This window comes from Lissotriton vulgaris, chromosome 10 (assembly GCF_964263255.1).
Source record: "Lissotriton vulgaris chromosome 10, aLisVul1.2, whole genome shotgun sequence".
In the NCBI taxonomy this organism is placed as follows: domain Eukaryota; kingdom Metazoa; phylum Chordata; class Amphibia; order Caudata; family Salamandridae; genus Lissotriton; species Lissotriton vulgaris.
In genome coordinates, this window is record NC_141698.1 from 659,580,351 (window position 1) to 659,592,735 (window position 12,385).

General features: G+C 47.9%; 1 protein-coding gene across 4 annotated transcripts in view; it reads left to right on the forward strand.

Moving 5' to 3' along the window:
* UBE3C (ubiquitin protein ligase E3C) overlaps nucleotides 1-12,385 on the forward strand; it is a 1,218,167-nt gene that overhangs the window by 781,238 nt on the left and 424,544 nt on the right. The window lies entirely within an intron of this gene.

Sequence of the window (12,385 nt, forward strand, 5' to 3'; positions counted from 1 at the left end):
GAGGCGTTCCACCTCGAGCTCCCTATGGTGGCAGTCAGGACTAACCTCCTGACAGAAGTGCTCCGGCCAGCATCTTCCTCTATGGAGCAGCTGCTGCCCTTTTATGACGCACTTTCGGATGTTCTTTTGGGCACCTGGTCCAGGCCCAACACAGAGGCTCCTGTGGGAAGATGCCATCGCCCAGCCCCTGGCGACCCCATTTTCCACTCCCACCACCCAACCCCTGAGAGCCTGGATGTCCAAGCCTCTGCGTCCCCAAGTGCATTCCCTTGTGCACCTCCGGACAGGGAATCCAAGAAACTGGAACAGTTTTGGAAGAAACTGTTTACTTCTGCCAGTTCAGGGCTGCGGTCTGTGAACACCGCATGTCACTTGGGCCTTTATTCCCATTCTGTGTGGGACACGGTTGCGCAGGTGCTGCCTCAGTTCCTGGAGGAGGCCCGGACGGTGCTCTTCCAAGCTTTTGCTGAGGGGAGCGACGCAGCCAAGTTCACAATTAGTTGTGGCCTTGACACCACCGACTCGCAGGACAGGGCGATTTCCACGACAGTGGTGCTAAACGCTGCCACGCCTGGCTGAGGACAAGGGGATTTCCTAGAACACTCTGATGGACTTGCCCTTTGATGGCACACGCCTTTTTGGTGACAAGGCAGATAGTGAGTTGGAGTGTCTTAAGGACTCACGGGTCACGGCCAAGTCCTTAGGCCTTCGGCCGTGCGCACTCCTTCCTCTTCTGTTTTTCTCTCCTTTCGTGGCCACGGAAGGGGCACCCAGACAAGTTTGTTTCAGAGCCACAGGCCTGCGCAGCAACAGTCTCAGCGCAGTCGTGTAAGTCGGGCCCACAGAGGTGGTTCCCGGGGCCAGCGGGCGGGTCAGTCCACCACCTCCCCTGCCGCCACTGCCTCCAAAGCTTCCTAGTCCGGTGTTTCAGGCCCACCAAACACCAGTGGGTGCGGTTCACGGTAGGCCATGAGCACTTTCAGTTCATCGTGCTCCCTTTTGGCCTTACCAGCGCCCCTCAGGTGTTCACGAAAGTGATGGCGGTGGTCGCAGCTCATCTTCGCAGATCAGGGGTTTCAGTCTTCCCCTAACTAGACGATTGGTTGTTAAAGGCGGGCTCGCCCCAGGCAGTCGTCTCCCACCTCCAGACTTCTGCCGACCTCCTGCATTTCCTGGGGTTCTCTGTCAACGTGCCGAAGTCGCACCTGATTCCCTCGCAGAAGCGTCTTTTTATCTGAGCGGTTCTGGACACGGTGCAGTTGCTGGTTGTCATAAAGTGAAGGTTTCACTAACCTCGAAAGCCAGATACAACAGGAGCGATGCTATGATACCCATCCCCCTACTCTGGCAACACCTGCGAGTCTTTTGATGTAACTCCACAGATTATACCATAGCTGGGGAAAGGGTAAAAAGGGACAAAGGAAACAATAAAGTTGTTGCAGTAAAATGAATGAATGGCGTGTATCGGAAGTTTGTAGTCTTCACTTCTCTACGTGCCCCTTGGTTCCTGTATGTAATACAAATAGACAAATAGTGAGAGGAACCCTGCCCCTCCCTTACACTGTATATACTGAATATCATATGAAATATACAACTATGCACTTACAATGATATACTGCCCCAATCACTCCAAGCAAAAAGGGCACAAAAGATAAAAATAAAGAAAAGAAAAGAAACAATGTTTGTAGACTTCTTTAAAAGTCTGAGCTGGTTCCAGAATTCTGCAGAACCACCTTTCAAGTAGTAGCAAAAATAGGAATTAAATAGCAATAATAGTGCTTAGCTGTCTAGCAGATAGTTGATGATGTTATCTGGATGAAAAAACGACCTTCTTGGAATAAATAATAACCAGCGCTGCTTCTTGCACCAGAAAACAGCCCTCGAATAATCCAATTGGAAAATAACAGAAAATTCCGCTAAACTACCGATAACAGCCACTCTCAGGGCTAATCTCGGTAAATGCGTTGAATATACAAACAGCTTCTAGTAGCTCCAAGATCTTCCTTCTTTGACACCGGAATGGAAAAACACCAATAAGCGGCAGCAGCCGCGATCGACCTCCAGCGCTTGCACCAATACGGAAAAAAACCAAACGCGGTTGCGCTCCAGCGCTAACGCGTTAGAATACAGTCTTGATAATGTCTCAAAACAAACACAGAGAAACCCGCGATGGGGTTTCAGCGGGAGTTTGTCTCAGGGAAAGTCCAGGAAGAGTTCAGGTGACAAGCACAGTGGAAAGGGAGGATTGAGTATAGATAGGCAAGGAAGGAAAATAGAAGTAGGACCATGCCTCAAGCATTCTGGGAGACGTAGTTTAACAGTATGTTCCCACTAAGCCTATAGCCTGACTGTGACACTGGTTTATCCTCCCGAACAGCGAGTCCAGGACGTTCGGCCTATGATTCCGATATTTCGGCCCTTGTCCTGGGTTTCGGTCAGGATGACCTTGAGGATGCTGGACCTCATGGCCTCCTGCATCCTGCTGACCAATCATGCCAGATGGCATATCCGGGCTCTGCAGTGGGACCTGAAGTTCCAGTGGGTGCAGCATCAAGTGGACCTGTCCCAGTACGTCCAGATCTCGGAGGGCACTGCGCAACAGTTGCAGTGGTGGCTCACGAACCAGCGTTGGTTCAGCAGCAGATCCCTCTCCCCTCCCCAACTGGAGCACACAGTGGTGACGGATGCGTCCCTTCTGGGATCAGGCGGCCACATGGGAGAGGCGGAGATCAGAGGCCTCTGGTCTCCAGCAGTCAAGGCTCCATACCAACCTTCTGGAGCTCCGGGCGATCCTACTTGCACTGAAAGCATTCCTTCCCTCTGTCAAAGGGAAAGTAGTGCAGGTGTTCACAGACAATACCACCTCCATGTGGTATTACAACAAGCAAGGCGGGGTAGGGTCGTCGACCCTATGTCAGGAAGCTCTGCGTCTCTGGACATGGCTGGAACGTCAAGGCATTTCCTTGACGGTTCAACACTTGGCAGTTTCATTGAAACCCAGGGCAGACAAACTCAGCTGCAGGTGCATGATGGATCACGAATGGCGTCTTCACTCTGAGGTGGAGCAAGATCTCTTTCATTAGTGGGGAGAGCCTTGATTAGATCTATTCGTCACCAAAGATAACGCGCATTACTTCTGCACGTTGGAATTTCCAAGGCGGCACTCGCTTGGCGACGCTTTTCGTCACTACTGGAACTGTGGTCTATTGTACGCCTTTCCACGTATACCACTTCTACCCCAGAGTGCTGAAGAAAATCGGGCGCGGCCGGACCCAAGTCATTCTTGTGGCCCCGGACTGGGCTCGAAGAGTTTGGTATCCTGAGCTACTCGGTATGAGCATGGATCCCCCAATCCGACTGCCTCTTCGGGAGGATCTTCTGTCGCAGTGGCAGGGCCTCCACCCAAACCTGTCCAGCCTCCATCACATGTGTGGAGATTGAGCGGCGACAGTTGATTCCTTTTGACTTGCCTCTTGAAGTCTGTGATATCATTCTGGCAGTCAGGCGTCCCTCCACTAAATCGGTATACGCCTGCAGGTGGAACAAATTTGTGGCATGGTGCACAGCAAAGGCTGTGAATCCCCTTTCTGCCCCTCTTTCAGAAGTCCTTTTGTTCCTTCCTTCTCTGGCCCAGCAGGGCTCTGCTCTGGGTACTATTAAGGGCTGTCTGTCTGCAATTTCGGCCTTTCTCAGGCTCCCTGATCATCCCTCTCTTTTCAATTCCCCTGTTGTGAATAGATTTCTCAAAGGCATTACTCACCTTTTCCCTACTGTTCCGTTTGTGATGCCACTGTGGGACTTGAAACTGGTTCTTATCTATTTGATGTGCGCTCCCTTTGAGCAGCTTCACAACTGTCCTCTTCGTTAATTGACTTTGAAGAGTGCTTTCCTGGGTGCCATCACCTCCGCTAGGCGCATAAGTGAGCTCCAGGCTCTTTCCTGTAAGCCTCCTTTTCTGTGGGTTCATCCGGACATGGTTGTGCTTCGCACTCGTCCTTCCTTCTTGCCGAAGGTTGTCACTGCCTTCCACATCGGGCAAACTATCACCTTGCCCAATTTTCCGCCTCCGCCCTCTTCCAGAGAGGAAGAGGCGCTCCACCATCTGGACCCAAAACGTGCTCTCTCAATTTACCTGAATCGCACACAACAGTTCCGGGTGGATGACCATCTCTTTGTTGGCTACGTGGGCGCCAAGAAAGGCCGGGCTGTACACAAGAGGACTATTTGCCCATGGGTCGTCTTGTGTATCAAGGCCTGTTATTCTCTGGCTAAAAAGGAACCTCCAGTGGGATGGCGCGCCCATTCTACCAGGGCGACAGCCGCTACTACTGCATTGGGACGTGGTGTCCCCCAGCAAGACATCTGTCAGGCACCCACGTGGGCCTCGCTGCACACTTTTACTAAGCATTATTGCCTTGACAGTCAAGTCCGGAGAGACAGCTTCTTTGGCCGTTCTGTACTCCATGACTTTCTGGTGTGATCTGTGTTCGCAGACCCACCTCCGGGGTTAGTATTGCTGGGGTATCTATTCTATGGTAAGGAATCTATCACTAACGTGTTTCTTTCAGATGAACAAGTTACTTACCTTCGGTAACGATATATCAGTAAGAAACATTAGTTAGTGATAGATTCCTTACCGCCCCACCCATCCTCCACATTCTGCGAACTGATTTCTAGGGTTACGGTCATCCTTTTCAGGGCCCTAGTTTCAATGCACCAGTGGTTAGTATCTTGCATGGCTCTGCATTCTTGGCGCGGAAAGTTGTGTACAGAACTGACGTCAGCGTGCGTGGGCGCGTCTAAGTAGCTCCAGCGACGTCCTCTTGGCGACTTGACGCCAACGATGTACGCGGAGCCGCACGACGACGACCACCAACGCACAGGGGTACTGCTGATGAACACTTTCTGGCTCCAGTCTGACTCCTGGGGGTAATTCTAAGGTAAGGAATCTATCACTAACTAATGTTTCTTACAGATATATCGTTACCGAAGGTAAGTAACTTGTTCTTTGCTTGTGATACTTTTATGGCCGTAATGGCCGAAATAAAGTTATTGACTGACTGGTATACATTGGATAAACATTTTAAGTATGATTCTGTACCCAGATAGTACTAAGGATAATGGGTTCCCTTACTGTGATTTTTTTGTATGTAAGGAACTCCTGAAGTAGGTATTGTTATATAAAGGTTTTATTTTCTTTCACCCCAGATCTTATTGGATTTCACTGTATTCGAGGGAATGTACATACTACAAGGTGTCCTAAACCATGGCACATTTCTTTTATGTAATTTAACCAATAAAACGTATGGTTGCACTCCAGATTCAAACAGTCTTGTATGATCTTATGGTTCGATGCTCTTCTGTATTAGATCAGACAGAAATCCATAAAAACGATGGAGCCCATTTTATTCTATTCTCAAGATAACTTGAGCCTAGTTCCTTTTGACAGGAAAAATGTGGAGCAGTGTGAGGTAAATTAACAAACATCAACAGAATCTTGTGAACTTGAAATATCTGTAAAGTCCCAAACACCTGCACCATAACTGCTGATGGATACATGCATTCTTGTATAGATAGTCTCATACGTTTTACTAGTTTGTTGCCTACTCTAGTGGCAAACTCCAACACTGCCCCAAGGACAGATTATATTCATGTCTCCTGTACTGTAGCAAGCAAGTCCATCCACTGGACTTGTCACATGGTAGACATAAAAATGAGAAAGCTTGAACTTTCTCCAAAACTTGACTTTTAATGTAAAAGGTCATTGATCGAGTACAATGGTTCTTAACCTTTTAACTTCTGGATTACTGGAAGCCTGGGACACCAGCGTAAGCAATTTCAATGATTTGAATCACAAAACAATATGCACAAATACAAACAAAAGCATTCATCAAACAGATACACAAATGATAACATATTTTATTAAATTCACAGATATAAAAATTTAAACTTTTGATCTAAATGTGAAGTTTGGAGATTTTTTAATATCACCCATTAGGATGCCCATTGTCCATTCTACATTCTGTTTGATGAACTTGCACTGCTCCCATGAACCAATCTGAAGATACCTACTTAATTTTTAGCTGCCAATTATGAATTCCATCACATTTGAAGAACGTTTAAAATGGTTCAATTTAAATTTTTCTTCTTTATTTATTTACACTTCATCATTCTGTTAATATTATTTAATATTCTAAGCAATTGTGGACCCCCTGAGTAGTCTTTGCAGACACCCAGGGGTCCCTAGACCACAGGTTGTAAACCGCTAGTCTAGTACATTTTGATCTCATACTCGATGTTTTTTTGCTATTTGGCTGCTAACTCAAAATCATCTCTGTTACATAGAAACGTATCAGAGTCTTGAGGCTATTGTCAGTCCTGGGCATGAAAGACTGCTTCTCTACATATAAAAAAACTGGAATTGTTTTTCTTCCCAATATGGGGTTGTTCTGAACCACCTCCTGTAGTCAGGCCTCTAGCTGATTTGAATATAGAGTGGAATAGAAGGGGTGCCAAGACACACCGCTAGTGAACACTACCTCTAATCAATTTAAAGCTCTCCGAGCACTCTCTCCTTGGTCCATATTGGAATTGTGCACCAAAATGCCTATTTAAACTTCTCATGAATTCAATTATTGCCAGTGTCACCCCCTTTTACGCTAAGGTCGACCAGAGTGTAGACCTGTTGACACAGTTGAATGTTGATCTAGGATCCATAAAAGCTGAATGTAGAGATTCTCCTGGGACAAGCATACTTTTGCTAGAGAGCAAATGTTAATTAAGGTATTCTTCCACTATCCTTAGCCCTAATCTAAAGCTGTAGTGAATTTCAGCAAAGATCAATTTTTTCGTGCCCAAGTTAGAATTTTCGTCAATAAAAAGGTCTTCTGCCACTTTGCCAATGAAATGTAATAATCAAATTGACACCTGCGGTCTCCTTTAACCCCTTGGGTGCTCATGACGGAGCGGTTCCGTCATGAGCGCCGGTTAGGCTGTGCTCATGACGGAACCGTTCCGTCATGACCACACCCGTTTTTAAGAACGTTCAGCACAGCGCGAAAATTCGCGCTGCGCTGAACGGGTTAACTCTGCCTTTCAAATTGTGTGCTAATTGATTGTGACCAGTAAATTGGAATAAAAGGCTTACTAGCTACATTTCACGCTTTAGCGATTATAAAGTCCACAATTTTTTTTTTTTTTTAAACAGATTCATGGGCACCCCATCAGGTTTTAAGACTTCCCCAGAGGTGCCATTCTTTTCAGCAAACAAAACAGGTGATGGACCGAATGTGGATCAATGTCTCACATTCACCCCAGTCAAAAGATCTGGGCCCAAATCCATCGTTTTTTTGCACTCCACACCACCCTGGGTTAGACAATGGCGATATGCAAATCAGCTCTGACCCTGTGCCCCATGGGAACAGTCCAGTCCGAACTACAAAAGCCATGTCCTTCCCAGAACGGAATCAAGCATCCGAGGACCGGACCGGTTTTGAGGTAACACCTCATCAGCCCGGCTAGCTTGACTCCAGTGGTGTGGAGTGCCTGGGACCCACGTCTGAGCATCCCCAGCGCACTTATGGCGGTATTGCAAACAAAACAGGTGATGGACCGAATGTGGATCAATGTCACACATTCACCCCAGTCAAAAGATCTGGGCCCAAATCCATCGTTTTTTTGCACTCCACACCACCCTGGGTTAGACAATGGCGATATGCAAATCAGCTCTGACCCTGTGCCCCATGGGAACAGTCCAGTCCGAACTACAAAAGCCATGTCCTTCCCAGAACGGAATCAAGCATCCGAGGACCGGACCGGTTTCGAGGTAACACCTCATCAGCCCGGCTAGCTTGACTCCAGTGGTGTGGAGTGCCTGGGACCCACGTCTGAGCATCCCCAGCGCACTTATGGCGGTATTGCAAACAAAACAGGTGATGGACCGAATGTGGATCAATGTCACACATTCACCCCAGTCAAAAGATCTGGGCCCAAATCCATCGTTTTTTTGCACTCCACACCACCCTGGGTTAGACAATGGCGATATGCAAATCAGCTCTGACCCTGTGCCCCATGGGAACAGTCCAGTCCGAACTACAAAAGCCATGTCCTTCCCAGAACGGAATCAAGCATCCGAGGACCGGACCGGTTTCGAGGTAACACCTCTCATCAGCCCGGCTAGCTTGACTCCAGTGGTGTGGAGTGCCTGGGACCCACGTCTGAGCATCCCCAGCGCACTTATGGCGGTATTGCAAACAAAACAGGTGATGGACCGAATGTGGATCAATGTCACACATTCACCCCAGTCAAAAGATCTGGGCCCAAATCCGTCGTTTTTTTGCACTCCACACCACCCTGGGTTAGACAATGGCGATATGCAAATCAGCTCTGACCCTGTGCCCCATGGGAACAGTCCAGTCCGAACTACAAAAGCCATGTCCTTCCCAGAGCGGAATCAAGCATCCGAGGACCGGACCGGTTTCGAGGTAACACCTCATCAGCCCGGCTAGCTTGACTCCAGTGGTGTGGAGTGCCTGGGACCCACGTCTGAGCATCCCCAGCGCACTTATGGCGGTATTGCAAACAAAACAGGTGATGGACCGAATGTGGATCAATGTCACACATTCACCCCAGTCAAAAGATCTGGGCCCAAATCCATCGTTTTTTTGCACTCCACACCACCCTGGGTTAGACAATGGCGATATGCAAATCAGCTCTGACCCTGTGCCCCAGCAGCAATCACCCTGAACATTTTGAACGACTAAAGGTCAGTGTAAACCCGGATGCAAATAATACAATTGCTAACTGATCAAAAACTGTGGTACCATAAGTATTAGAATAGTTGTGAACCCAGGATTCAGATTTAATATGTGCCTTAAACTGAGATTTGAGAGGGTCCTGCTCAAGTAGAGTGATTGACCTCATTCTAGGAAGAGGCTGAATCCCTGGCCGCACAAGGGTCGTTTAGATCCTCCCATGCTTTCTCTGATCAAGATCAATGATTTAAGTTCCTTAATACCTTTTTGTATACAGTCGGACATATGGCAAGTTCTCCTGGTTAAGTGCGGAACAGTTCAATGCATAACAAAAATACCGATTGGCTAAACTACTTGGTTTGTCAACCATTTGCCAACATTGTGGCCAGATAGAGAACAAGAGGGTATTCAAAATATATTATAAATGATGCCTGAGATCGAATTAAAAGCTCCAGCAATATCCTCAAACATAAATAGATGTCATGAGTCGGCGATCACCTGGCGCAAAGCCAGTGCAGAAGAATTCATATCCTGCATAGTGCAATGTTTCCATCTTTAATAGATTCTTTGTGTGGAATAACTAAAGTACATGGTTCAACAGAATAACATAATAAAAGCACAAACATTAGAGGATTATGGTCACTAAATAAACTTGAAACTACCCGAAAATCAGTAACCCCTCCCCCAGTACATTATTAGATACAAAAGCATAATGCATACTTACTTAAACAGACAAGTGTTGGAATGTGGATCTAGAAAGGAACATTGTGATTGGCATTACACAAATGACATTCAGAAAATCGAATTGAATAAAAAAAAACCCTATTGATCTGTACTACATGAGATGAATATATAGCTGTTTGAGTGGTTGCTGTATCATCAAAGTTATCTTTTAATCTCTCCTATTTTAACACCGAAATCACCAGTCAAAATTATTGTAAATTGCAACTAGATTCTGATGGAATGTATGAGTCCAAAATACTTTATCATTTTAGGAAATTAGTAGTGATAGTATAAAATTGTCATTATAAAAATTGATTATTAAAAAATGACCACCCTCTCTGAATTTCTTTACCAGTACCTGTATATTGAGAACTCCAGCAGACCTAACTGTCAAAGTTGAGATTAATCGCTCTCCATGTAAACAAAACCTCCTTTGCTCCTGAATGGCAAACAAGAGACCACATGGGACACATACCCCTTCTAAGGGAAGGTTGGAAATTGCCCATCCTGCTTGCAATAATATAATGTTATATTGACTCATAAAAGGAATCTAATTTCTATTAACTACTTTGGAACATAGAAAATAATACTAGAGGTTTTAAAATTATGAAAGGTTGCTGGAAGAAGAGAAATAATCTAACAGGGCAAACAATCATACACAGTTCTAGGAGAGACCGCTTTAACCAGTTAGTCTGTGTCATCCAAAGATTAAAATTGTGGAAGGCCGCTAGAGAGCGCGCAAGCAGAATGGCCGCACTGATGTGAGGTTCCTGCTTCCTGGGACCAACATCCTTTATTTTTCCTGAGCAAATAAGCACAAAAACTTGCGGAAAGTTGGGCAAGCTGCAGTACTAGCTTCCCTCTCCACTCGGTGTGAAAGAGGAAGGATTCGGAAACAGTCAGCCGGAGCGCCAAACAGCGGAAGGTGACACCGCACTAGCCTTTGAAGCAGTGGGAAGCTGTGGGACGGCTGCCGCTGCCAGGACAGACCGAGGCCCCACATGCGGCTGCTAGGCCGCGCGACCAGCGACCAACAGTGATTGAACGCGCTAGATCAGAGGGAAGCGCACTGCTGTTTGCGGACTGCGCCCGGAGAGAAAGGCCGGTGAGAGGCGGTGGGGGGCGCGGCGGGCCCCCAGGGCTGGTGCGCGGAATGAAGTTAGGCTAAGCTGGTGAGGCCGTAATAGTGCACGAGAGAAGCCAGAGCGGGCGGATATGCGGTAACGGCCCCCCCAAGGAGCAGAGACAAACTTATGAGGGCCTGAGCAGATAGCGGGAGATTAGACGACCAGAAGGTCCGCGTAAGGGAGGCGAGCGCTGCTACAGCTGAGAAAAGGGCACGACGTGCGAGGGCCCGGCCGGACCGATCCGGGAGTTGCGGCCCCCCTCCCCCTCATAGCGAGGACACAGGGAATGGAGCCCACAGAACTGCAACTGGGATTTCAGTGGCAGTACACCTGGCCATAGAGAGTGTGAGGTTGTGCACGGCACCCCTGAGGACTGCGGGGGGGTGTGCAAGGCATTGTGAAGCACGGAAGAAGTGCGTGGATATCCCCTTTTGCAGCCATGTCCTGTGAGAGGGCACTGGGAAGCCAGGAGATTATTCGTGCCTACGGAGACCCCTCCATTGGACGGCACTAGACCTGAGTGGCGATATTAGCCCCAGGATTGGCGTTTTGCAGCTGTTGTGCCTAGAGGGAGTCCAAGGACAGTGAAAACAACTGGGCCATCCGGGAGGCGCATGGAAAGCACGCCACGAGACCGCAATACAGCAGCAGTGGTAACAGACAGCTAAAGTGCATTGCCCTGGTAGAAGGTTGGGGACACAAGTGAGTGACAGGAACAGAAGCCCAACATAGGAGATAACGAACTGTATCAAGCAGTAGGCAAAGTTCACTTCGCAAATCTTTTGCACGGCAGGAGGACGCACCAACGAGGAGCTTACATAAACTCGAGTCTGCCCCCCACACTGGATAGCAGAGCAAGAAATGGCTGGAGTGCACTCTTAGCATATAACCTAACTTGTGCACTTTAGGAGCAGTGGGGAAACCGGACACCAGATAGCTTAAACTGAACTTTGACGCAGCAAAGAAGGTGAACAGGTCCGCGCAGGAGGATCAGGGGCAAGAGATTGTGGCACATAACAGCGGAGGGGCCGCATCGCCGGCGTCGGATATAAACAACATTTTACAGGAGATACACCAGGGTTTCGCGACAGTGGTGGACAAAGTGGATCGTATGTCGTCCAGGATGGATGCCATAGCGCACAAACTGGACGGTCACGAAGACCATATTAAAGAGGCGGAACAACGCATATCCGATACTGACGACGTACCTGCCAGTCACACAACACAACTGACAAGAATGGACAAGCTCCTAAGAACGATAGCGGCTTAAAACGAGGATTTGGAAGCCCACAGTAGGCGCAATAACATCCGGGTAATAGGGATACCAGAATCTACGAATACTGGCAGAATGGAGGATTATATTGAGAAACTACTGCTGGCGGCCATTGGAAAAGAAGCATTCTCCTGCATTTCATAGTACAGCGGGCACACAGAACACTTGGACCGCGGCAATGCCTGGTAATCCCCCGCGGCCCATCATCGTGAGATTACTGAATTATAGGGATCGGGACGTGGTTCTCCGGGCGGCAAGGAATAAGCAGACGCTGACATATGATGGCAACACCTTCTCGATATACCCGGACTTTACACCCATAGTACAGGAGGAGAGACTCAAGTTCATAGATGTCAAGAGGAAATTGCGAGCGGCACAAATAGATTATGCTCTCCTGTACCCAGCGAAACTCAGTGACACATCAGGGGAAGCAGAGATTCTTCACAAATCCGCAGCAACTTGAGGACTTTCTCCGAGCAGTTAAGTGAGCGAACCGGGGAGTAGGTGGC